The sequence below is a fragment of the Amblyomma maculatum genome, chromosome 10 (assembly GCF_055883805.1).
Source record: "Amblyomma maculatum isolate TAMU_Amacu chromosome 10, ASM5588380v1, whole genome shotgun sequence".
Classification (NCBI taxonomy): domain Eukaryota; kingdom Metazoa; phylum Arthropoda; class Arachnida; order Ixodida; family Ixodidae; genus Amblyomma; species Amblyomma maculatum.
The window spans coordinates 92141235-92167827 of record NC_139353.1 but is presented as its reverse complement, the minus strand read 5'-3'; the positions used below and the strand labels follow the sequence as shown (position 1 = coordinate 92167827).

General features: G+C 46.3%; 1 long non-coding RNA gene across 1 annotated transcript in view; it reads left to right on the top strand.

Annotated features, from left to right (window-relative positions):
* The first annotated feature begins 1208 nt into the window (after positions 1 to 1208).
* LOC146177013 (uncharacterized) overlaps positions 1209 to 26593 on the top strand; it is a 163029-nt gene continuing 137644 nt past the window's right edge. The window contains exon 1 of the long non-coding RNA XR_014701600.1: positions 1209 to 1715. This is a non-coding gene — a long non-coding RNA (uncharacterized LOC146177013). The remainder of the gene's footprint in view (positions 1716 to 26593) is intronic.

Here is a 26593-nt window from a genome sequence, read left to right as displayed (position 1 = left end):
TATTTATTTTTTTAGCAATACTGCAGAGTCGCTTGACTCCAAGCAGTGGTGGACACAAATAAAAACTACATTACAGGAATACATCAACAAAGGCAATCACAATCAATTACAGAAAGTCAAAGCATGAATCATACCAAACTACATCAACAACAAAAAACAATGCAGGAATACAACTTCACCCAAGAATTTTCAAATTTGCGACGAACTGTTCGGCACTGGTACTGTCCACAATATTCCTAGGTAATTTATTCCAAGCGTGTATGGTTCTAGGAAAAAATGAATACTTGAAAGTAAATAGGTACCAGAAAAAGGAAGCTGCAGCAAGTTATCTAGAAAACAGACTTCTGCCAGATACCCCTGAAAAGCGCGCAAGTATAGGAAACTCGAGAAAAATACGAAAATGGCAACTACAATGGTTGATATGTCTCTTTTGTGCCGTCAATGGCACGAAACCCGTGAATATTTAAATATGCACGGGTTTAACTATATGTGAAGTCAGTTAACAATCGTAAACGCAGTTTCACGTTGCCTTTGCAATGTTTTTTGTTTAATGTTTTACTGTACTATCGAAGCATTTTCAACAATATTGTTACGGACGAGAAAGGAGAAAGAAGTGGGAAGCGGCGCTTGAGGGAGTGCTCGCGCTAGACCCGCCAACGTTTCACTAAACGTCATCTCACTGTCATCGAACATCATCTCTCTGTTCTCTTTATCCTGTGTTGACCGTCTTGCGCCACGTAACAATATGCTACTTGTAGCGAAAATTCCATTACTTCCAAATAACTACCACTATAAAAAAGACCTAACTAGCACAATGAAATCCTACTCAATGTAAGTTATCCAAATATAAATGATTTGAAGCTATAAACCCAACTTAATTTGTAGCCATAAATAGTAACTATTTAAAAAATTAAGCACTACAAATAATCCAGTGCAGTTGAGCTCGACAAGTTCTCAAAACTCCAAAGACACACGGCGTGATGCGGAAGCATAAGTGACATTTTTTTCACACACAACTAATTACGAGTTTAGTCCAGTGCAGTTATATTCAACAAACCTGTAACCGACTTATGTCTTCGTGATGTAGCCTACGATTAAATCATTTCTGTCATTGTGTCAAAACCTGATAAACGGCAATTAATTGCGAGATTTAACTAGTGCAGCGATCAGTTATTCATGTCTTATAACAGTTTACGTTAGCACACTAGCAAGTAAGAGTTGTTGCTAGGCACACTAAGCCCTATTTAATTCTAAAGGCAGAGCGATGCAGTCGAGCTAACGCTTTATTATCTTCTAGCTTACTGTATTTTGTGGTTGAAACTTCTTCCGACCAGATATTATTTAGGCAGTAAAAAGGGTTCCCTTTGCTTATAACCTGATTATCGCAAACATTTAGTAATCTGTTATATATATGTTACTTGATTTTTTACACGAATAATATTCGCATTGTCGGTATTTTTGCGGATTGGATTCAGGTTCACGGTATTCGGTTGTATTCTCATTTCGGCTCCGTGGCTAGAGTCTTTTTGAAACGGTTAAGAAACCTTCCGGATGGTTAGGCATCGGAAAGTGTTTCAACACAGTTATAAATTTTCATTTGGTCAGGGAAAGCTATCCTTTTTTGTGTTACGTCTGTAAGGAATAACAAAAGGCAAATGTGATAAAAGATTATGACATACAATGAAGACAGAAAGAGACGCAAGGCACAATGCAGCGTAAGTTTGTGTTTTAACTCTTGTCCTGCGTTCTGAGTTCTATTGTTTATGTTTGTATGTGTACAACCACCATACTCATGTTTATTCTTTTTGTATGTCTGTTTTGCACAAGGTGTGTACTCATGAATTATTTAAATGTACTGTCCATGGCGAAATATATAATTTATTATGGGATCTAGAAGTTCAGCGAGGCTACAAAAATGTTTTGTAGACCTAATAAACTATTGTAAACTTATGTGCTGAAAACGATGCAGAGCTATTTATTTCGGTTGTCTCGTACAAAAGATATGAATGAAAAGTTGCAACCGAATAACCAGATCAACTTCAGCAGATGGTATTTCTCGAAGCAGCCACAGAGGCCAATTCCTTTAAGGGAAAAGCCCTACCAGAACAGATAGATGCAATTACGTTCGCCACCACTGCAGTTGAGGCCGATATTTTCCGGAATAAATTACTCATCACTCCCTTCAGCACATTACAGCTGTAGACCACCTGCGTAGCCGGTCGCGCGGCTGTGCCAGGTGCACGCGTAGCCCTAAGCCCGACACCGCTACAAGACGATTGGCAGGCATCGTGTCTGGAAGAGCTGGGCGCCAACCCTCCTTCAAACCTATAATTCTTGCATCACCGTCACGCGGCTAGTGATATCCATATTAAGGCTAAAACTTTAACGTCAGGAACAAATTTTATGAAACCAGAGAAAACTGAGTGAAATATATTATGAAATAATGTAAAAGATCATACCAACTCAGGCGGCTACAAGAAGGTAAAAATTGCTTTCGTGTACTTAAAAGAGGCCAGAAATGGACGTGAACATTTCGGCGCATAATAAAGGTGAGAGTGGAAACAAAATAGAGAGGGTAATCGGTGCCTGTATAGAATGCCTTGGTACAAAACGGTCGGATAGGAATATCAGTTTACGATAGCTATAGAGAGGAGGAGCTTAGAACAGGTACTAGCCAAATACACAGACTTGTGAAAAAAGTTAGTACCTGAAACAGGTTCCGAGGCAGACCATTTTTCTTGTACTTATAGGTAATTACTAGAAGCTTGCTAGTAGTTCTAGATACGAAGGTATATAACTGATGTGTCTTACCGATACTCAACTACGAGGAAGAGGGCTCAAAGCCAGGCGGATTCTGCGACCCGCCTTTCGCCCTCATCCTCGACATCGCCGAGCCTCATAAAGTTAGACAATGCTACCCTATTTTTGACAAGAAAAGAACGCCTCCAACGCCGTACACGTGCTCTGATACCTCCGTGTACGGTAAGCCTCCCCCGTGTTCTAACCCGTGCAGAGGAGGTGGCGCTTTGGAGGATTAAAGTTGGGGTGGCCCTAACGCCGGCAGTGATCAGAAAGTGGCCACAATTTCAACATTGGTATCCACACCCTGGGTGCCCCATCTGAAAATCCAGAAGTACAGAAACTGGCATCCATCACTTGCATTGGGAATGTCCAGCACTCGAGCCATCACGGATCCGGCATCTGGTAGCAGCTGGCCTCTCCGCCCATAATCCACAGTTATATGCGGCTTAGAACGGGGACCACATCATTGTACACTCCTCGACTTCACTGCATTTGCCAACCTTTATTGATTAATTTTACCACACCCTTCATCCTTCATAGAATGTTTATGCCCTAAGCTAATAAACTTCGCAAAAAAATGTCGATGTTAACGGAAACAAAACAGACAGCTCTTGAAAAGAAAATTTTCGATATAAAGTTGAGACAGAAAGCATGTAGAGTGGGTCTGTGAGCAATCTCGTGTTGATGATATTCTTGTCGAAATAAGTTGAAAAAATGGTCATGAACTGGACATCTAATGCGAAGGCATGATGACCAATGTTCTACTAAGGATAGCAGCAGATTCCCATAAGGAAAATGCTTAGGCTGTCTTGGTTCTTTGTCAGACGAAAACATAGCACTCTAGAACGACAAAGGATGAAAAGTGTTTGTCCTTTTCTTGCCATTTGTCGGTTTATTGCGCTATCGATTCCCAGGAAGGGAAAATGTAGTAGCGGAGGGCAGAAAGGTAGGTTAATAGTTAGGATTAGGAAGGTTGCGTGGGTTATATGGAAGCAGCTTGCGTAGAAAAAATAATTGGATGGATATGTGAGGCATTTGCTTGCAGTTGGTGTCAGGCCTGTGTCGAAGGTGGCAAAAATGATGATATCATAAGGCTACCAAAATTCCAAGAACTGCGATAGACTAGCTGTGCAACGTATAGGGTTTCGAAACTTCTTGTTATATGGCAAAACGATTTTCAAAAGGCGTTTGCATAACACTGGTGCCTCACATATTCTATTAGTATTACTTTGAACGAAGACAGCAGCGCCTGTACGCTTGAACCACAATCTAACAGCTGTAGAAGGGATTGGTATTTCTAATTCTTTATTTTATGCAGCTTCCTGCAGCAATTTTTCGCAACTAAAGAGTGGTTAGATTCTTTCTGAAGTCCAAATTGGCACCGTTTTCGCGCTTTTCTTATCTTGCTGAAATTTATAAAAATTCGCCATGTTTCGGGAATATTTGAAGTTCGCCAGAGACAGAGTGCGGTATCAGCCCTGGCAAAGGTTTCCTGCTCAATGATGAGACCTGGAAAATATTATTCGTGAATCCTGCGGCGAGATGACCGACGTTGTGTAATTCTAACATTATAATTTTACATTGAAAGCAGTTATAGAGAACACTGCAGCCTCATATAATTTGTTACTATTACCTAGAGCGAAGACTGGCGGCGCTGCACTTGAACCACAGTCTACGCTCGAAACAATTGCAGAGTGCGTCGCAACGCGGTGCGTCATAGTGACCATTTCGAGCACATGACAATACTGATACGCGACCTTTCCAAAAAGATATTTGTTAGCCTGTGCAGATGTAGACCGTTTTATTGAAGAGCCGCTCTATAAACGGCTCTTGGGGATCCATTAGAGAATTTCTCACTTGCCTTTAGGAGGTTAAGTTAATGGCATGCACAGCTCGTTGGCTTATTTTTCGAGTTTGTAGTCATGCTTCGTGTAATATTATTGCGGTAGGTACTTCTACATACGACACCAATATTACACATGGATTGCAAAGTCAGGCAATGCCAACAAACTCTATGTAGCATTATCTTCATAACTTCATTAACAAAAATTTTGGCACGTTTTGCTTGCGACCATAAAAAGATACTCATTTGTAGTCAGAAATGTTGTCGCTTCGTGCTATATGGTCCTCTTTGCATTCTTTACGCCTGAAGCACGACGACGCGTTCAGAATATGCACTCTACAAGCGCAGGTAACATTTTAGAAGCATAGCGCATAAAAGCCAGGGTGGCAAAGACAAAGAAGCCTAACAAAACAACAAAGTAACAAATAAACTGTTTAAAAAAGGTCTATCGTGCATGAAGTTTCAAATTTGTTTTAATGTTTGCTCTGATTTGTGTGGCTTCTACCCTTGAAATCTGACGAAGTGAGTGACAAAGGATATGGCCGGCATCATCGCGTCGGAAGCATAGTGGCCTGTCGATCGTTGTCCTAGAGGAGTCGCACTTCCAAGGGCTTGAGCGCCGCTGTTAATTCTGGCGGTTGTGGGCAAAGGAGCGAGGCTGAGGGAGAGGTTGTTCCCATCAGAGAGGGCTTACCATGGGTAGTTCTCTTTGGAATGGAGGACGGCGTAACGCCAAATGAGAGTTCATCACTTTGTCTCGTTCTTCGGAGCCGCTGCTTGAGTGACGCTTAATTCTCGTTGGAGTCTTTCACGGACGATATGAGATAGCGTCGCTAATAGGGCTGGCCGTAAATGACAGTAGTCGACGTAGATTTTCTCGCACTACCTCAGGAATAAAGTCTCTCAGGTTTTCTTCGCTTCCAGACAGTTGGCTGCAGGGGCTTGCTCACGCTGCTTCAAGTGGTTAGTTGTATTGTCGCCTCCGAGCGTCCATGCCTTCTCGATTTGCGGATACTTCCATTTCAAATATCGTACTTTTTTCCGGATATCCTATAAAGCCAAAAGATTGCGACTTTATAACCCCCCCGGATATAATTTGTTTTTCTGTTCTAAGGTAATATTTGTGTGGGCGGCGAAACAGGCGCTTCCTATCCTCTACGTGCGCGTAGGCGGAGCTCGACTTTGCTCTGAAACATCAGTTCGTCCCTTTCTTTCCTGGCCCCATTTGTAATTGACCAATATATTGTCACGAAGACAGGGATTTATGGGAAACGGCAACAGGGGCACAGACACACAGTCAAGACAGGGGTTCACGGGAAACGGTAACACAGAGACAGAGGCTCAGGAGTCCACAGTCCTAGCTAGCCGAAGGGCGCGAGTCTACAACTTCGTCTTTCAAGCGCTACCTCAAACCGCCAGGTGGCAATATAATTATTGAATTTCTCACAAGTGCTTAGGGAAGACTCGTAGTTTTTGTATATTACGTTCGAGCTTCCCCAACTAGTACGAAGAACACATTATTGCGCTTGCAGGAGTCGTCCCAATTGTCGAATGCAGCAACTTTTCCGTACTGATCTAGCCTGTCCTCAGAGTCTTCCCCTAGAGTTCAAATGAAATTAGAACGCTGCACCTCGAAGATCAGCTGAACACATCTGATAAACGGTGTCATTGCTGGTCTTGAGAAGTCTTTCATGGTCGAATGGTGTCCTGTAGTATTCCATGTTCAGGAGTTAGACTGGCCAGTCGGCACCGGCTCACCGTGCCAGAGACTCAATACCGTAGCGTGGTGCCGCGGAACAACGCGTAAAAGCCGCCTTTTGTCACGCGTTGTCTTAGGTGTTCTGACCATGAACACCAGCACCTCTGCCAGATGTCGCGTGGTAGCCACAAAGCTTGAAGCAAGAAATAATGAAATAGCCTTATAAAGAACACAATATCTTATTCGATTGACTTGCGCCCTCAAATAACTAGCCAAATCGGCGTTGGGGAGCTGCAAATTGTCCCCTAGTCTTCGGATTACGAATAGCCCGAAGTGCCCATGAGCGCTCGGTATACAGCGCAACATTCAGATAAAGAATAATAGGCAACGTATTTTAGGAGCCAGCTGAAATACCTCAAAATCGTGAAGGCGCCTATGGCTGATGTTACTTTAGATTGAATACCTGTACATATGCTACCGGGTAATTCCATATTAGTCGTCTTGAAAATACGCCTCCGAGTACTTTGAAATAGCTAGCAATTTCAACTGCTTTTTAAAAGCATATGCTTATATCCTCCAATGATCTCTTCTTTTTGGCATGTACTATTCCGCTATTTTTTATCATTATTTACTCTTAGGTAATGTTGGTAGGGTTTGTTGCTTGTTTTAAGTGTCATATTTGTTCGTTTCTTTATATCAGCCTCCTTCCTTCAGGCCACAATACTTCAGTCTCATGGATACAGGAATTAAACTTTTTATCCTGTGTACAGCGTGCTACAGCTTTCATATAGATAAGAAATAAATCTCGTCGGAGTTCACTAACCTGTGATGCGCCAAAACGAACTGACTTTGGCAATAATGTGCTATTTATTTCAAATTATTGTGTATTTTTCGTACGATAAGCGCCGCGGGTGTTCCCCTAATGCTACATCTGTGTAATTTTGAGAGAAGGATGGTACGGTTGACAGCCATCTGTGATATTAATAAACACAGATGACCAGTGCATTGTGATATGCTAGATGCCTGAATTATGATTATTTTAAAATGACATTGCCGTTTGGTTTGCAACTATGGTAGAAATCAACAATAGATTAGACTGGAAATGGAGATACCAAATCTTGATGTGCAATACTGTTTCTAGACCTTCAAAAATAAACCTAGTATCGACATTGTGCGATATTTACTTAATATGATCTGTATTCCAGGCTTAACTGCATGGACTACGCTTTCAATGCCGCGTTGTCTTGAAAATGACATGGGACAAGTTACATTGAATAACAGAGTATTAAACTGATCGGAAGACATGGGAAGCATGTACTTCACAGGGAGCACACGCATGTGACGTACATACTCAGGTTTAGTATTTTAATAGCATTGACGTAAGCATAGTTTGCGTAGGCAGTGAGAAAAACGTTATTCCCATCGCTTATCACTGACGCGCAAAGGAAATGTTTCCCGCCACATGTGTTTCGTATGAAAAAATGTGGCGTATTCACTTGGATTATACAATGCGATTGCCATTTTAGGGTTCTCTAAAGTATGCATCAGAACGTTTTATGCTGCCGTGAGAAAATAAAACTACAAGATATGAATTTTTTTCGGCGCGTAGTGTCGATCGAAGCCCGTTTCGGTGCGCCTTAAATCCATATAAAGCGCATGTATCTTTCTCTTTTTGCAAAATTTTCATGCAGTGTATTTTTTCCTAATAGAAATTAGCTGTTTCCTCCTTAGCCAAGGCTTGCAAGCATTATATGGTTAGCTTCTTCGCCTCAATAAAAGCTAACATTATATAATGCTTTACACTTATCAAATAATTTGAAGTATGCTCTATCATTATCATGTGCTCTGCATATCTAATTCAGCTATTGGTTATTACCAGCACAATGAAAGTACTCGAGCGTAAGGAGGAGTTATTTTTCACATATAACTAGCTTTTCGGACTTCTTGTGTACTGCATAATATTTTCGGATAAACAAATCTATTTCAATACTACTAGTGAGGTGAGTACATACAGTGTTAACGGTTGACAGCTAATTGCTGTTGTTTTAATAAATAGATCAAGTTATGAGTAGTTATCGGGAGTGACAAGAGTGGGTTTCGATTACAGCATTTAAAAAGCCAATTTAGTTTATATATAATCCGGAAAGGTTTGTGCCTTAGTTGGTAAAACCATATTTAAATTTAAAACTATGCCAAAATCAAGAACTATCATGCTGTCTAACCCATCATAAATGCTCTTATAAATATTTAAGCACCTTTCAAAGTCAGAGGAGGTCGGGTGGCATATGAGGCATATCATATTCAATTCATGGTTGAAAATGAGCACTTAACAATATGGAGCCAAAACACGAATTTTACCGAGATCGCAACATATAATGGTTATATGATTAAAGGAGAGTTTCCACCCTTCGCATTTCTGGAGGATTCCACCGAATGTTCCGACAACCTGGCGGATTTAAAGATGGTTTCTTTATTTACCATCTTTACATTTTCTTTATTTGTTTCTTTGTTTAGCATCTTGTGACATTTGGAAATATTTCAGTTAGGCGGGAACACTCATAGCATCGGCGTTAATACTTTTTGGTTGATGCATATCACATGTTCTGGTGAAAGGGGTGAAATCCATGTAATTTTCCGTTTATTTTCCTTTTCACATAGTTGAAAAACCACTTAAACGCCTTAGTTTTAAAATTACTACTTTGATAATAAGTAACATTATATTCGACAGACAATGAGTGCTTAGATAGTGATAACGGCAAAATAATTTGCTAAAAGGGCACAAATGTTTTCACTCAGCATTTACAAATATTTTCCGGACACCTGCTTTTAATAATAGCATAGTTATACAGCTTATTGTTTTGGAAGATATGTTGCTGTTGCAGTAACCCAGAATGCAAAATAAAATTGGTCGGAAATATGCATGTAATTTCGTATCAACATCTACATGCAAACATTCTCTGTGTAGCGTCCAGAGTGCGCTCATACCATTTCTTTTAATAGCATTCAGGGTACTTTTTTACAGGGATTGAAACCAATGACATACATCCCCAATTGTGCTATCTGCGTTGATAACAACTGTAGTGGTCCACGAGAAGAGATACGGGTACCGCATTTTCGCTTTACCAAAACCAAACCCAAATAGCACCATCTAGAAATTTGATAAACCCTCGGCAGGTATCCTCATGTTAAAAACGTTCACGGAAACCGCGCTTTTAAATTGTCAAAAGCTGCCTCACCTATTATACAGCGGAATTTGTGGGAGCTTCTGCCTCAGGTATAGAACAAAACTCACGGGACCCCGCCGCTCCTCAAAGCAGGATTCAGCACGCAGGCAGGGGCAGCGACCGCCTGTACTTGACGCGGGCGCTGCGCAAAAGCCGAGTGTATAAAATAACTGACCGCAGAACGTCCGCGCCAGTGCGCTCTGGGAAGATTCGGAATTCCGGGCCACTCTCGTGGCCGCTCCGGGAAAGCGGATTGTGTATCCTCGGGCCCGCGGTCGACGCATCGTTCTCCTCATCTGTACGGCCTCCGCTACCGAACAACCCAGCCTTCGACGCCTCAACAAACAAGAAAGCCGTGAGAAATCCATTTCGCCACAGACTCTTATTCAATTGAACCGTATTTTCGCCTTTGTGAACCTTTACCTGACGTAATATTTTACTCTGTGTTTTATATGTGAAATTTGACCATAGTTATTACATCTAGAATACTTGCTTTGTTAATCTTTATAGTCTTTTTATCGTAGCCTTTTAATCAATGTCGGGTGTTCCTCTTGTCATTTAACTAGCTGTTTTTTATCAATATCTTTCCGGGGCGTTTTATTTTTTTCATTGTACCCTATCTTTTCGTGGCGTTTTATTTTTTTCATTCTACCCTATTATTATGCAGTGTAATTCGCACTACTATCTATAAATATTTCAATCGTTTGTAAAATAAAGCGGCCTATTTGAACTTATTCTTCAATCACACACCGACACACGTACTTCAAGGGTTGACCGGCCTAACTTTTAAATGTGTTCTCAAACCAGATAGAGGGACGACGGGTAATCGCAATGGGGATCACACGCCTCTTTTGACCGTAAAAGCGGGAGTTTGTGACATAATTGGGGTCCGTGACAGGACTGGTCCACCAAGTGTCGGTGTGAGAGAGAGGACTAGGTGCAATTATTCTTAGTGTTGTGTACTAGCACTGCATAACGCTTCACCCCTAAGCTGGTTGATGCAGAGTTAGAACGACTTGTTGAGTATGGCCAAAATGTTGGCTTTGAGGGTCAAGAGCTGCTGAAATGGGTCTATCAGGAGCGAGCTCGTTGCAGAAAATAACGCAATGAGGAACGTGCGTGGTGGAAAGAGGAGGCGGAATGAGAGTCGCAGAAGGCCCAACTTCAGATGGCAGAGATGGAGAAAGAAAATGAGTTACGGATGGCGGAGATGGAGAAAGAAAAGAAATTCGGGTGGCAGAAATGCCCAACTCCGGTTAGTGAATTTGGAAAAAGAAAAGGAGTTGCTGGTGCTCCGACGAGACCTACCGAATATTCCTGCAATTGACGCTAATAACACCGGAGAGACAAGGTCAGAAACGGGAGAGGGTCAAGTGGCTCGGCCCAACGCATAAGCCCCCACAAACTGATGCAGGGCAGGGACGACCTTGACGCTTACCTTATGCGTTTCGAGTGTGTCGCTGAGAGCCAGAAGTGCCTCGCGATCAGTGGGCTACAACCCAGTGGGCTACAAGAAGCGGCGAAGCGCTCAGCGTTTTTAGTCGCATGTCTGGGTCCGAGTGCTTGGACTACAACAAGCTCTGGCAGGCACTCATAATTCGCTTCCGTATAACAGAGGAATGGTTCAGAGGAAAATTCAGGTCTGCTAGTACCCGGAACGAGGAAACATGCTCAGAATTCGTGATGCGTCTACAGAACTTCCTACACAGATTGGCAGAGCTGTCGGACACAAAGAAAGAGTGCGCAGATCTCTTTGACTGAATTCTAAAGGAACAGTTCCTTCCTTCCTTCCTACTAACTGCGCATCTCCGCTACAAATGTTTTTGAAAGAAAAGGACACATCCTTCTCGGGAACAGTAGCAAGGGCAGAAAACTATATTGAGGCCCATGGCTGGTCAAACTTCGGAACGCGAAGCACCCCAAAGAATAAAACAGAAAATGCAGTCTCCAATACTAACGATAGAAAGGAAACTTTTCTTAGTCATCGGATGCGAAGACCAGCGATGAAAGGAAATGTTTTCTTTGTTCATGCAAGGGATACCGCCCCGAAAATTGCCGAGCCGCCGCCTCCGATGGATCGGTACCCGCCAAGAAATGTAACAAATGCGGCAAGCCAGGGCATTCAAGCTGGAGATGTTGGGCATTTGGGGCACCAAAACAGAGAGAATAAAATCGGAAGTCCGCTGCAGTATGCGTTGAGAACAGATACCTCGAACTAAAGGACTGAGGGAAGATCCCCGTCATCAACGCTGGTTTCACCAGTAAAGAATGCGCAGTCAAAGACTGCTTACCAGTCGTAGCCGTCCGTATTGATGGCCGGACAGTCCGAGTCCCGAGAGACAAAGGCTGCAACACGGCGGTGGTAGAAAGGACTTAGTACGGAAAGAAGATATCACCGATACGAAGTCTCCAGTTTACCTACTTGACCGCTCAGTCCTAAATGCTCCCAGAAGCTTGGGTCGATGTCGACACTTTAAGGGACGACTTCTCGCATTTTATGGAGTATCCCTTGTACGATTTGGTGCTGGGAAATGTGGAAGGTGCTAGGCCAGCAGACGACCCCGATCCAAACTGGCACAAAACATTCGAAAGCGAACTACGAAGTCCCCTGAAGTAAAAGTTGAAGAGTTAGCGCCTGACACCTAGAGCACCGCACCCATTTCGGATGCCACTGTAGCTTGCCCGGTAGTGACTAGAGCGCGGGCTTTCAAGGGTAAAACGCTGAAAAAGCTTAAAGTCCTGCAAGGTTTTCTTAGTGCATGCCGCGAAGAGTTGGTTCAAGAGCAAGAGTATGACGCGACCAAATGCTCATGCTTCGATCGCGTGGGCCCGCCGCGAGCGAACACGGGAAAGGGTAGCCGCCAGTGTTTCATTGCAAACGGCGTCCTTCAAAGAGAATACGTCACCTGGTCCGGTGGGGAGTACACTCAAGTATTTGTGCCCCAAAAGTACAGGAGGCTGACACTTAGCGGTTCATTGCCTGTTGCGATCATTGTCGTGTTTTACTCTTGTCAGTTAACTAGTCGTTTTTATCAATATCTTGTCCTGCCGTTTTATTTCTTTTTAATCGTACTCTGTTATTATGCAGTATAATTAGGACTACTATTTATAAATATTTCAATCTTTTTTAAAAGAAAGTGACCTATTTGAACTTATTCCTCAATCACACACCGACACACGTACTTCATAGGTTGACTGGCCTAACGCTTAAATGTGTTCTCAAACCTCGTAGACAGCCGACGGGAAACCGTAAAAGGGATCCAGCGCCTCTTTTGGCCATAAACGCGGGGGTTTGTGACATAAATGTAGTCTACCATCCGCTCTTAGGGCTAATCTTAAGAGAAGTAATTTCTTCATTTCAAGTTTTCAAGGCCGAACAGACATTTTTTGTTTTGCCATGGAAAGGTGCTCTTTGAAAAAAAGGGAACCATTGGGACGGGTTCAAAGGTGTCTCCTCTGAGGTCTCTTTTCTTACGCTTTTGACGGGAAGCATCTCGTTTTCCCACGTGTGCACCTAAGGTGATATTGATTGGAGAAGGGGACCTACCTTACATGCTGGCATCCTTCGATAGGTGTAGACGATTCAAGACGAATTCCTACACCCAGACCAAGTTACTTAGTTATTACTAGAATTTTTTCTTCCTATTACTGATTTCGCCATTATTCGAGGTTACATCCTCCTGAGTGCTCGTCATTTTGTTGCAGTCAAAAGTCACCATCCTGTATATGCAATCATGAGCCATCGTGTTCCTCGACAAGAGAAGCCTTTTGCTCGAATTTTTCAGTTTTTTTTCTGGTCTTAACTGAGGTTTTTCATTACCCATTGCTTTGCTTTCATTAATACATTCAGCTCATCTCAGCTTGTAGGGTATATTTTATCCGTTCTCGCTCATGGCTTCTTTGGAAACCTAGAATTCTTATTTTAGTTGTTTGAAACCATCCCACAGATTCACATCCTCTTTTAGCACGTCAAAACGCCACCTTTAACACCTTGCGCCATTTGAAGAGTATATACGATGTAACAACATATTATCACCATCATCATCCGCTGGACTATAACTGATGCAGGGCGAATGCTTCTTCCATATTTCTCCAATCAGTTCGTGTCTTTGCTAGCTGCATCCACTTACCCCCGCGGACTTAACCTCATCCACCCATCTAACTTTCTCTCGTTCCCGCTATGCTTTCCTTCCCTTAGAATCTACATATATATATATATATTTATATATATATATATACATATATATATATATATATATATATATATATATATATATATATATATATATATATATATATATATATATATATATATATCGAGCGATAATCCGCGAGCAGCTCCAAGCCCTCAGCCTTTTCTGTCGGCACGGGTGTGCTCATTCTTCTCCTCTTTCTAACGACGCCAGCCTCCGCCAAATCATTAAAGAAGAGTTGGCCACTATCAACCACCTTGTACAGTATATGCCTCATTCGGCGTCCTAGCCTAACTAAGCCTTATGACATCCCATTTCATACCCTCTAGTTCCTCTAAAAGCACTGCTAAACTAGCTTCATTAGCTAGGGTTTTAGCGTTAAATGTTGCCAGAGTCAGTTTCAAATGACGGCCTGTCCAGCGGAGCCAGGAATTTTTAGCCCCCCCCTGCTGCGTCACAAGTCTGACCGCCGCGGTGGTCGGTTGTTCAGCAGCCGCTATTGACTGAGGGCCGGGGAATTCTGGAGCTTATCATGAGAGGTTGTGGCCAATTACTGCACCAGAGTGGCCCGCTCCTGTTCTACTGAGGGAGTGAGTGGCCGGAGGTGTTCACCGGCATCAGGTCACACCTCAAACCGGTTTATGAAATTCTATCGACACGGGAATGTTTTTTTAAATGTGGTGGAGAATTGCGCGGCACCGGGATTTCAACCCCGGTCCTCTTGCATGCGAGGCAGATGTTCTACCGCTACGCCACCGCTGCTAAGTAGGCGAATATGTCTACTTAGGACAGGTAGTAACCGCAGATCCGCACCATGAAAAGGAAATAACAAGAAGAATAAGATTGGGATGGAGCGCATTTGGCAAGCACTCCCAGATTATGACTAGCAGCTAGCTTACCGGTGTCGCTCAAGAGGAAAGTATACAACAGTTGCATCTTACCTGTACGCACCTATGGGGCTGAAACGTGAAGGCTACTTAAAGGAACACTGCAGCGGTTTTCAAATGTACCAATACTATAGGCTTTTGAAGTTGACTATTTGTTGATCATGCCTGTGAAGTTATTTTTTCGATTATGCATAAAACATCTCGCAATCGACGACTGAATGCGCGCAATTCAAATTTCCTACGCCCCGCGCCACAGCTACAGAGGAGGAAAGCCGAGGGAGAAACCTCGCTTCTCCGTCCGTCGTGACGTCACCGCAAGGAGCCGTAGGCATTCAGAGCCAACGGAGGGGGTTTTCGGCGTGCGCTGTTCCTCGTTTTGCGTGCTTTGCGGACGTACAAAGCACGTCAACTTAGTGTTGTGCACCTGATAAAACACAGCTCTGCGTGTGTTCGGATGCACGAACAGCTGTGGATGCGACGATGTAATCTTCCATTGTATTAAAAGCACGCGGCGCAATGCGGCGTTGCTGAGAAGAGAGAAAAATTCAAGCCGACCAGAGGAAACATTCTACTCGAAGCATTTTCATAACTGTGACTACATGCAGTTTGTTTCTAATGCGATTTCTATAGAGCTTTGACAAAAAGGCATGGCTGGACCATGGAGCGGTTTCTTCTGTTTCCTTGTACAAAACAGTCGGGACAGTCATCTGCGATCCGTTCACTGACTGCAGTTTCATGATGGGACGGTCAGACAGCATCGGTGCATGGTTGTATTCGCGTGTCTCTTTTTTTTTTTACGCAAGAGCTTCGCGCCACGGCTTCTGTGCTAAGCATGGGCAACTCATCAGCAGCACGCGCTGATGATTTTTGCGAACTAGCACTGCTGTGTCGAAGGTAAGTTGTGAAGACTGCGAGATGTTTTTACAGCACGGTACGTGCCTGATATGTTCGTGAAACCCTTACGGGAGCATTATTAGAAGATAAGGAGTGTACCGAGTAGCTGGATATAGGCGTATTCATGTAAGGAGCGCAAAGAGCGAGGTTTTCTTTTGGTGCGTCCAAGCAATCAATCATCGAAGTTGTTCATATGCATGGCCTTGCGAATTTGCACCCGTTGCTGCCTCATCATTTTACATAGCCCTGCTTTGTTTGGGATGCACATTAGGTTGGAAATGAAAACGACGAAGCTGTTGTAAGAAAACGCATTTCGAAACACGGTTTTCTCCTGAAGGTATGGGTGCGGAGGAGCTGCAGCATGGCTTTCAACATACGTCAGCCATCAATTCATTAAACGTGTATTGGGACAGTACGATAAAAAGAAAAGGCTTTCAACGTCTGGTAAATGTTGTATGACTCAAGCAGCATTCTGCGCGCATTTGACTTGGTCCCCAGCACAATGGCCCCGTCAATGCCTCGTATGCATTGAAGAGCTCCGCAACCGCGCTTCGCTTATTGTTCATTTGTCTGGTGGTAGCTGTGTACTGTTTCACCCTTTCTATAGCACTCTTCGTCGTTTCCCCAAGGTACCACGACTGTCATTCAAAGCAGGATTTCGTACACCAAGCTTTGGGTTCATTTTTCACAATGACCTTTCGGGCGGGGCGAGAGGCCTGAGAAGGAGGCAGTCGGCTAGTGCATTGTTCGCTGCCCTTCCTTCCCAGGAAAATGCGGGACGAGGTTTCGCTGGGGGCCATGTAGTTCTGCTGATAATGACACACACTACTTTTCAAAGTGCCTCACTGTAACCAAAGCAAGTTTCCAGGCCAAATCTACGCTCCCCACAACGGAAGTGCTGCATCGTTTGTGGACGTATCTGGTACGGATACATGCGGTAAAAACCCCGATGGTCATTCGTGTGGAAATAGCATGCCATATAACATGTACAAAGCCGCGGAGAGCTGCGATCAACCCAGCGCAGCGAAGGAGCCGCATCGGCAGCTTTCCCGGTCCTCAGAATGTCGCCACGCGACGTCTTGGCTAATCACGGGCGGCGGCGCGCCCCGGGGGTGAGTCCCGTCGCGCAGGCTGCGTATTTCTGCTGAAAAAAGGCTATTCCTGCTTTCTTCTGCCTAATTTTAATCTGATATTCGAGTTCGCAGCATGACAAACTATGGCTTTCTGCTGAAAGACCAACTTTTGGAAAAAGTGCTGCAGTGTCCCTCTTTTAAGTTGAGGACAACCCAGAGGGCTATGGAACGAAAAATGGTAGGGGTAACATTAAGAAATAGGAAGCGTGCAGAGTGGGTTCGAGAAATAATTCAAGTTACCGACATTCTAGTGGAAATTGAGAAGAAGAAGTGGACATGGGCAGGACATGCAGTGCGAAGAGAAGATAACCGATGGTCGCTTAGGGTAACAAACTGAATTCCAAGGGAAGGAAAGCGTAGCAGGGGGCGGCAGAAAGATATGTGGACGGATGAGGTTAAGAATTTTGCAGGGGTCAAGTGGATGCAGCTAGCCCCGAACCGGGTTAATTGGAGAAATATGGGAGAGGCTTTCGCCCTGCAGTGGGTATAGTCAGGCTGATTATGATGATCATAATGATGAACCACACTGTCACACCTGATCCTCCTGCACCTCGCCCAGCGCCGACATACGCTCACGTCGCAGCAACCCCTCCTATTTTTGTTCCCTCATCCCAAGCTCCGGCCTACAACCACATCAACGCCATGACGACGGCTCAACCTACGCCACCCTATCACGCACCTTGGCGCCCCTCTCGCCCAGTGTGCTATTATTGTGGAATTCGAGGACATATATCCCGCTTTTGTCGCCGACGCATTCAGAACGAGTGACGAGATTACGATGCCTTCTAAAGTGAAATACCTGCGCATTACCAGCGATGGCCAATCCCTAGCCAACCTCGTCGATTCTCTCCACCGCCGGTATCCTCGTCTGAACCAAGTGTTGCTCATTTATCGCGACGCCAGTCCCCTTCCCCATTCCGCCGCTCTGTTTCGCCACTTCGACCAGCAACACCTCTTCCTGTCCGCCATTCGGAAAACTAATCGACGCAGTTTCCAGAGGTGAAACGGCGCTTTGCGAACTTACAAAAAGTACTCCTCATCACCCGTATAATATGATTTCCGTTTTAGCTACAGAATTACCGTTCGAAGCTTTGATTAACATAGGGGTTGCACTTTCTGTTATTCACGCTGATTTGTGCCACTGTTTGCGGAAAGTAACGACACCATATGATGGACCTGAACTTCGTTGAGCAAATGGCGTCCCTTTGCACCCTTCAGCAATGTGTAAAGTTCGAGTTGTTGGCTTGCATGCTCCGGTATCTGCTGGATCCAACAAATTCAAAAACTCATCGGGAATAAGATTGGCGGGCGTCCCTCTGCACCCTTCAGCAAAGTGTAAAGTTCGAGTTGTTGGCTTGCATGCTCCGGTATCTGCTGGATCCAACAAATTCAAAAACTCATCGGGAATAAGATTGGCGAAAGTCAGACACGCCTTTGAAGGAGACGATGCGGCGTTTAAAAACGTTAGTAAAAACGTACGTTGTAGACAACCAGCCTTCTCCCCTCCCGAGCTACGGTGGCACTCCAAACGAGGCGCTTCACGCTTCCATCATGAAGGCAGAGGTATGGGCGGAAATTGTAAGACTAAAAACTAAATTAGCCCCGGGCTCCGATAGGATCCCCAATAAAATGCTAAGGAATCTGGACGATGACTCTATTAGTCTTCCAACTGAATTCATGGAAAAGTTTGAGAAACCAGCTAGTTGCCAAATTATTGTAGCCAAATAACCCGTGGCCGCACGAAATGGTCGGTTTCCGACCACAGTTGTGCACGCAGGACGTAATGCTCCGACTAAAGCATGATATCATAGACTCGCGACCGAGAGACGCCAAAGTGATCCTAGGCCTAGACCTCACCAAGTCCTTCGACAATGTCAAGCACGAGGCTATCCTCGAAGGGCTCGAAGTGCTCGGAGTAGGGCAGAGAACGTACAACTACATAAAAGACTCCTTATCGGGCAGAAAAGCCTGCATGATGTTTCAAAATTTAGAATCTCCTACGATAGAGTTAGGAAGCAAAGGCACGCAGCAAGGCTCAGTGCTATCGGCGTTCCTATTCGACGTGGCGATGAGAGGCGTTCCGGGTAAACTTAACCAAATCAAAGGGCTACATTTTAGCACGTATGCGGACGATATCAACCTCTGGATTAACCATGGGAGCGATGCGGGTATGAAGGAACGCCTGCAGGCAGCGACAGATCACGATCACGCGGCTAAAAGGGGACTTTCATGCTCCCGCATACATCTGAGTTATTCGTTTAAAACCCAAAGTACCTCCGCTGCAAGAATAGCGGGGAGTTTCATATTCAGGTGGAGGGCGAACCGGTGCCAAAAGTCGATCAGATAAGGATTTTTTGGATGGTCATTCAATCCCACAGCCATAACGGAGAGGTCCTGAAAAAATCAGAAAGTTACACGATGCAAACCTTCGGGCTCTTGAGGGTCGCCATTGAACGAAGAGGCCTCAAGGAGATAAATTTACTCAAAAATCCAGGCGTACGTAATAAGCAGAATCAGTTACACCACGCCCTACCTGGACAACAGGGCCGGCGAAAAAGACAAGTTAGACTGCCTGATTCAAAGATGCGTTAAGAATGCGCTAGGACTGCCCATGGGTACCTCGAGCGAACGACTGCTTGAACTCGGGGTGCATAATACGTGGGTAGAATTGGCGAAGGCAGTGCGAGTCTCCAAATTAGAGAGACTAAGCACCACCGAGACGGGCAGGGTAACCCTAGCAAAAGTAGGCCTCAACCCTGACAGATGAGTTCAAGAAAAAGTCACAATTAATACGTAAAGCAGGAATGTCTTGGTAGTCCCCCCTTTCCTAGAAATATGCATCCAGAATTTAATGTCGAAACAAGGGGCAAACGAGCCGAAGCTCTGGAGCGACGGTTCAAGAACATGGAAGCGAAGGAAGTAGTCTATGTTGATGCGGCAAGTTGCAGAACAGGTGCGACGGTAGCTGCGGTAGTCGATGGCCGAGGGGCGCCGGTATCCGCGGCAGCCATCAGAGGCCGCAACATAGAGGCTACGAAGGAAGTTGCGATAGCGCTAGCTTGCGTAGGAACGGAAGCCAAACTCATAATTATCGACAGCAAAACTGCCATTCAAAATTTTGGAAAGGGGAGGTTATCGCCGGAGGCGGCCAAAATCCTCACCCAACTAACGTTGAATAGGAAACTTCAGTTAATTTGGATGCCCGCTTAAGCTGCCGTTCCTGGTAACGAGGTGGTTCACGAGCTAGCCCGAGCTCTCTACTTTCGGGTAGCCGTCGAGCACCCCGAACACTGGGTTTAAGACGAGCGTCTGCAGAATTACGGGCAAATCATCGACCATTATAAATTGGGACGTAGACTGGTACTCCCGATAGATGTTAGACTAAATAATAGAGAAGCTGTCGGGTGGAGGCGGCTGCAAAACTAATATGTTGATAAACCCGGTCTGGGCATTTCACGTGCTACCAGACCTTAGGGACAATTATATGTGGAAACACTGTGAAGAGAGAGGGACCCTCGACTACATAATTTGGGAGTGCCCACAATCTCCAGGGATAGGACAAAATATTACAAGTAGAGTAGCCTGGGATACCCTGCTGCGAAGCGCGGACCCTGCGATCCAGCACAGCACCGTCCATCTGGCGGAAGAGGCCGCAACAAGCCAAGGGCTACCTGCCAGCCTCTACTCCACGGGCGCACAACTCTCCGTCTTCACCGGCACGCGTGCCAGGGGGCGATGTAGAGGACGCCCATTTCCGATGGAATGAAATGTTGTGCAACCAACAAATCGAGTTGTTATAGAGGGCGTCCGCCACCATGTGAAGCTTGCTATGCTTTCACCGTGTGCGCATTTGATAATTTTTTATGGGATTTTTTGTCAACGGCTTCAGCGTTGATTTCTTGTGGCGACCGTGTCATCCATATGACAGACAGTAATTTTTCATGTGACAAAGTTTCTGAACAGAATCATTCCCTCATTGCCGCAGCTGATACTGTATTGCCTCCACAGTGCGAAACACTTCTCACCGTTGTTTCGGAACACATCACTGACAGGGATGTACTCATCGCACCATCTCATTGCCATTTTGCCTTCCCATCAAGTCTTGTACGATTCCGCAGCAGCTCAGCGGTAGTAGCTGCCACGAACACTTCCCGTGAATCCCTCAAGCTGACTAAAGGAACTTCCCTGCCATGCATAGTGGATGCTCACCCTATGTCCATGATGGTGCTCACTGCCCCGCTACCTCATCAACGCGATTCATCACAAGTCTGTCTTTCCATGCTGTCGAAGACAATCAATCTGAACCTCATGCCACACCAACGCCAAGAATTGCTGCAATTGCTTCAAGCCCACCAAGCTATTTTTGATGCCACTTCCCCACCACTGGGACGGACTAGTGTTGCACATCACCGCATCCTTGCTGAAGGTAACGCAATTGTACGCCAACGACCTTATTGGGTTTCTTTCTCGGAACGAAAAGTAATTGAAAAAAATGTCAATGACATGCTCTGTCGCAATATTATTCGTCTATGAACAAGCCCATGGTCCTCCCAGTAGTATTAGTTAAAAAAAGGACGGATCGGTACAATTTTGGGTTAATTATCGCGCACTCAACAACATTACCCGCAAATATGTCCACCCGATGCCACGTATTGATGACGGCCTTGACTCTCTCCAAGGCGCTGAATATTTGTCGACCTTGGACCTCCGCTCAGGTTATTGGCAAATACCTATGCACCAGGACGACAAAGAAAATACCGGTTTCGCAACTCCTGATGGTCTATACGAATTTAATGTTATGCCCTTCGGCCTTTACAATGCACCGGCAACACTTTAAAGATTGATCGATACGGTACTTCATGACCTCAAAATGTTTATGTTACTTGGATGACATCGTTACCTTTTCGTCAACTTTTACCGACCATCTCACACGCCTGAATGAAATCCTCACGTGTCTTGCTTCAGCAGGCCTTCAGCTCAACACCAAGAAGTGCCACTTTGCAGAGAGGGAAATTAAAATGTTGGGACATCTGGTTAGCCATTACGGCATTCGTCCAGACCCTAAAGAAATGATCGCTATCTTGAACTTTCCTTGTCCACAACGGACTGCAGATTTGCGCAGTCTCATCGCCCTGGAGTCTTGATTCCGCCGATTCATAAGGCCTTTAGCAACTATTCTGCGGCACTTCATGCCCTACCTAAAGCGCGCAGCATTTTAGCGTGGATGGAGCAGTGCAGAACTGCTTTTAACCACCTAAAGCACGCCCTCACATCAGATCCCGTTCTTGGCCACTTCAGCGACAGCGCTCCTACCATCCTGCACACTGATGCCAGTGGTCACGGTCTTGGCGCTGTCCTTCTGCAACGCGATGCAACTTCGCGAGAGAAAGTGATTGCCTTCGCTAGTCGGACCATGACTCCAGCTGAGAAAAACTACACCATTACCGAGTAGGAATATCTTGCCGTCTTCTGGGCTATTCAAAAGTTTCGCCCTTACCTATATGGTCGGCATTTCACAGTTGTGACCGATCACCATGCTCTTTGCTGGTTGTCTTCACTGAAAACTTTGACAGGCTGACTTGGGCGTTAGATTTTACGCCTGCAAATACCAATTCTACGTCGTTTATAAATCTAGTCACCAACCCCAAGACCCCGACGCTCTTTCTCGCTGCGCAGTTTCGGAATCAGCCTGCTGTTTTTCTTCACAATGCATTTGCATCTCTGATCACAGCCGACCATCGCTTCCTCCGACGCGTATCACAACAGTTCCTTTGACGACTCTGAGAACAAACACGCTCTTCGCTCCCAGCAATTAGCTGATGGCTACTGCCGGCCCATCATCGACCGCCTTATCGGCGCTTCGAGCCCACCCAACGCTAGGCTTCGCCCACAGCTTCGCAATTTCAAGCTTGAAGATGGCATACTACGCCGCTACATGTATTATCCTGATGGAACTCGTTGGCTCCCAGTCGTACCGCGTGTGCTTCGCCCACGTATACTAGCGGCTTTCAATGATGAGGCTACTGCAGGCCACCTTGGTTTTGACAAACATACGACCGCGTGAAAAGATTCTTTTGGCCTGGCCTGTTAACAACCGTAGCTAAGTACGTTGCTTCCTGCCATCTGTGCCAACGTCGCAAGCGGCCCACTTCTTCCCCCGCTAGCCTCCTACAGCCCCTTCTCTGTCCCGCCACGCCATTCGACGTAGTCGGTATCGACTTATATGGTCCCCTACCTCTCTCCGATGCTATGCTATGCTGAGACAGCCCCTGTACCGACTGGTTCCGTAAAAGAGGTAGCTACTTTTTGCGATCAATTGTATTGCGTCATGGCGCTCCTCGGACGCTCCTAAGTTACCGCGGGACGGCCTTCTTATTGACAGTCGCATTTTTCTGACACCTGGCCGCTTTCCCCTTTAGCTTGGTGCTGGAGAAGCCTCAATATGCCCCCTCAAAGAGCAATTGTTTTCCGGCTCTGGTGGTGTAATTAGTGGCGCTATGCTGGGCATTTCTGCGCCCACTGCCCTCATCCACCGTGTTGCTATAGCGATCTTCCGAACAATTGCAACTTCAATCGCGCGGTACAAATCGAGCATAGTGCACGCGAAACTGAGCGCATTTCCTCCCTTTAGCCTCTGCAATTCGGCTTGAAGCTCCTTTACCCGCGCCTGTTCCGCTTGCAAAATTAACCTTTTATCCATTTCTACTTGTTTTCATCTACCGAGGTTTTCAGAAATTATCCATGCGGACCCACGCACTCTTAACACTGCCCCACCGGCTCGAACGCAGACAGAGACGCGAACAATGGGACAGGGAAAACTCACGGTTTGGATGTGTTGATCTCCTTTTAACACTCTCCCATATCGATGTCCGTCGCCACCTTCTGTGGAGCCTGCGATACGCTGCCGCTCGCCTCGGGCCTTGGGTGCGTAGCTGGCAACTTGCGTAGACCAGTCGCTGACCGACGCGCAGCGTTTTAACCCTGGATGCAGTCCCGCGTCCCTGGTCCGTTCTTCTGGTCCTTGCTGCTACCTCTCCTGGTTTCCTTTGCTACCGCATATCGCCGTCTGCGCCTGCTCCTCTTCCGTCTTCTCCGCTGCCCTACTTTGTCACTTTTACTCCAACCTTCCTTCCTTCCCTTACGGCGCGGTTGAGGTGTCCACAGAAAACGTCGTCGTCCCGAGGCGCCAGCGCCGGCACGCGCTTGGGGTTTTCTCCATCGGAATAAACGCTGACACGGCATACCTTGCCTTGCCGTCGCGACCTTGCCACCTCGACCTGGCCTTCTTTCCCAAGAGATATATATATATATATATATATATATATATATATATATATATATATATATATATATATATATATATATATATATATATATATATATATATATATATATATATATATTGTAGCGGTGTGTTTATTCAGGTGAGCCAGATGCTCAGGAAGAACTTGCAGCAGAGCGTCAGTGCAGGCGCAGGTGCTCTTTGGTACGTTACCATCCGACCTGTAACTATGAAGCCGCACATTGCCCTTTGCGTCCACCATGCTGGATGAGGCCACCTCGACATCGCCGCCCAGACCAACAACGGTCCTGTGTTAGGCGCTCTATGACAGCGCGACTCATGCCTCTTCAACGGTACGGCCGACCAGGACGTCGACGATTGGGTATCGGCGCATGCGCGTGTCAGCCGCTGCAACAAATGGTAAGACACTGTTAAGCTATGTAACGTCATTTTCTCTCTGACTGACGGGGCGAACCACTAGTTTCGAAGCCATGAGGCAGACCTCCGATCATGGTCAGGATTTAGGAAGAATTGGAGGAAGTGTTCGGCCTCCTGCAGTTCACAAGCTCCGGGCAGCGCAAACCTTGCGTGAGCGCACTCAGCATCCTGAAGATATCTTTATCAGTTATATTTAAGACCTGTACAAACGTGTCAACCCATTACCATCCGAAGCGGATAAAATCAGAAACATTCTGAAATGAATTTCTGAGGACGCGTGCCAGATGCTCTGGGCGAGAAATGCTGCCACCGTCAGTCACGTGATCCCACTTTGAAAGAGATATGACGACTTCCGTAAGCAGCGCGCGCAGCCAGCACCTCCACCAATTGTAGTGGCGTGTTCATTCAGGCAAACCAGATTGATCTAGCTGTGCAGGAAGAACTCACAGCAGAGCGTCAGGCGTAGCGAACCACGAAGACAGCGACCAACTGCTTCGTGCTTGGACGCGCAAACATTCGATGCATGCCAGTGGTGGTGGTGGTGGTAGTGGTTATTTGTTGTATATACAAAAGGAAAGAAAACATGTTTGCAAGCCCTGGTATCTGCTATCTGGTATCTGAAGCACCTGAACTGGGACGGCGGAAATAAAAGGATAGCGAGGAAAAGGTAGAGAAAATTAAAGAGGTGAGCGATAGGGAGAAAGAAAAGGGAGGTAAAAATAAAAGAAATATATACACTATGGTACAGTATACAGTAGTTTGCTTGAGGCCCACCCGCAAATGTCTTAGGTCACTGAGCACTCGGCACATCGGGCGGGCCTTCGCAATAGCTCTTCGTCCAGGCAACAGTTCCCAACGCACGCACTGGCGCACTGTACAAAACATTGACGGCTGTGTTAGGCGATCGGCCGTTATTGTGCGAAAAATAGCACACGCGCAGCATTCAGTCACAGCGCGCACTATCTGGCGAGGTGAAATAGGCGGGTCGTCAAGCCCGCCTGTTCGATATACTCACGCAGGCTCACGTGTGTCCGCTCGCGGAAGCGCGCACTGCCCGGCGGCCACAGGAGCACAGCTACGCTGTCATGGATTACCCCCTGCGCTCTGTAAACCGCCAGCAACTCACGTCGTGTTTCGGCTAGCGCGGCGCAGTGCAGTAGAAGATGCTCGTGAGTTTCTACTGCGCCACAGCCGTCACACATGTCACTGGTGGCAAGTCCGTGGCGCATCCGTCGTTCCCCAGGCCACACACATCAAATGCTTGTAGGGAGGATCATTGCGCGGTGCAGCCGAGTCAGCGAGCGGCGGCTGACACTGTGAATGCGCTCACCACTTGCGATGCGTGGTTCGGGGTGCTGCGTCCGGACGTGGTCGTCGATTACCGCACGCACGTCCTCCAAAGCGAGTTGCTCCTCGCTAGGATGGAGTTCATGTCATGCGGTCGCGAGGTCGTCGGCACGTTAGTTGCCCTCTATGCCGCGGTGCCAGGAGACCCACTGCGCCCGTATAGCGCAGCCGCGCTCCGCCAAGCGCTTGCGACGCACGCGAATCTGACACAGCAGCGGAGTTCCTCGGCCGGTGGTTCGAAGGCGGCTGAGGGCAGCGCGGGAGTCACATAGCACGGCACACCTGGGTGGCGGCGGAGTCAGTTCAAGCAGTAGATTTAGGCCTAGGCGTAGGCCCAGCGGCTCCGCCGTGGTGGAAGAACCCAGGAATGGCAGGTGCAGCTGTCTGTGAGGTTGCAGGGCGGGGATGGTAGCCGGCGCTGCTGGCGAGCAACTATCTCTGGCCACGGAGCCGTCGGTGTAAACGAGGAGGTTGTGTTGGAGTTCCTCGTAGATGAAGGCTCTGGTCAGCAGCTGTACTGCACAGAGCGGTGTGGTGCGTTTCCCCGCAATTCCGACAATCTCTCGCTGAACCTCCGTAGCAGCGCGCCAGGGCGAGAAGAGGTCGTAGGGGGGCGTTGCATTGGTGAACTGCTCGTACTCGAGCAGCGCCGCTCCCATGCGTGAGTGGCGATGATCTCGCAACCGATGTAGTAGTGGGCCGCCGTCCTCTGCGCGCTGTAGGCGATCGATGTGTCTGAGCGCCCGCCGCATGGCCTGAAGTTGTAAAGGCCACCCGCCTGTCTCGGCCAAAGTAGCTGCGCATTGAGAGTTCTGAGGAAGGCCGAGGCAAATTCGGAGCGCCTTGCGATG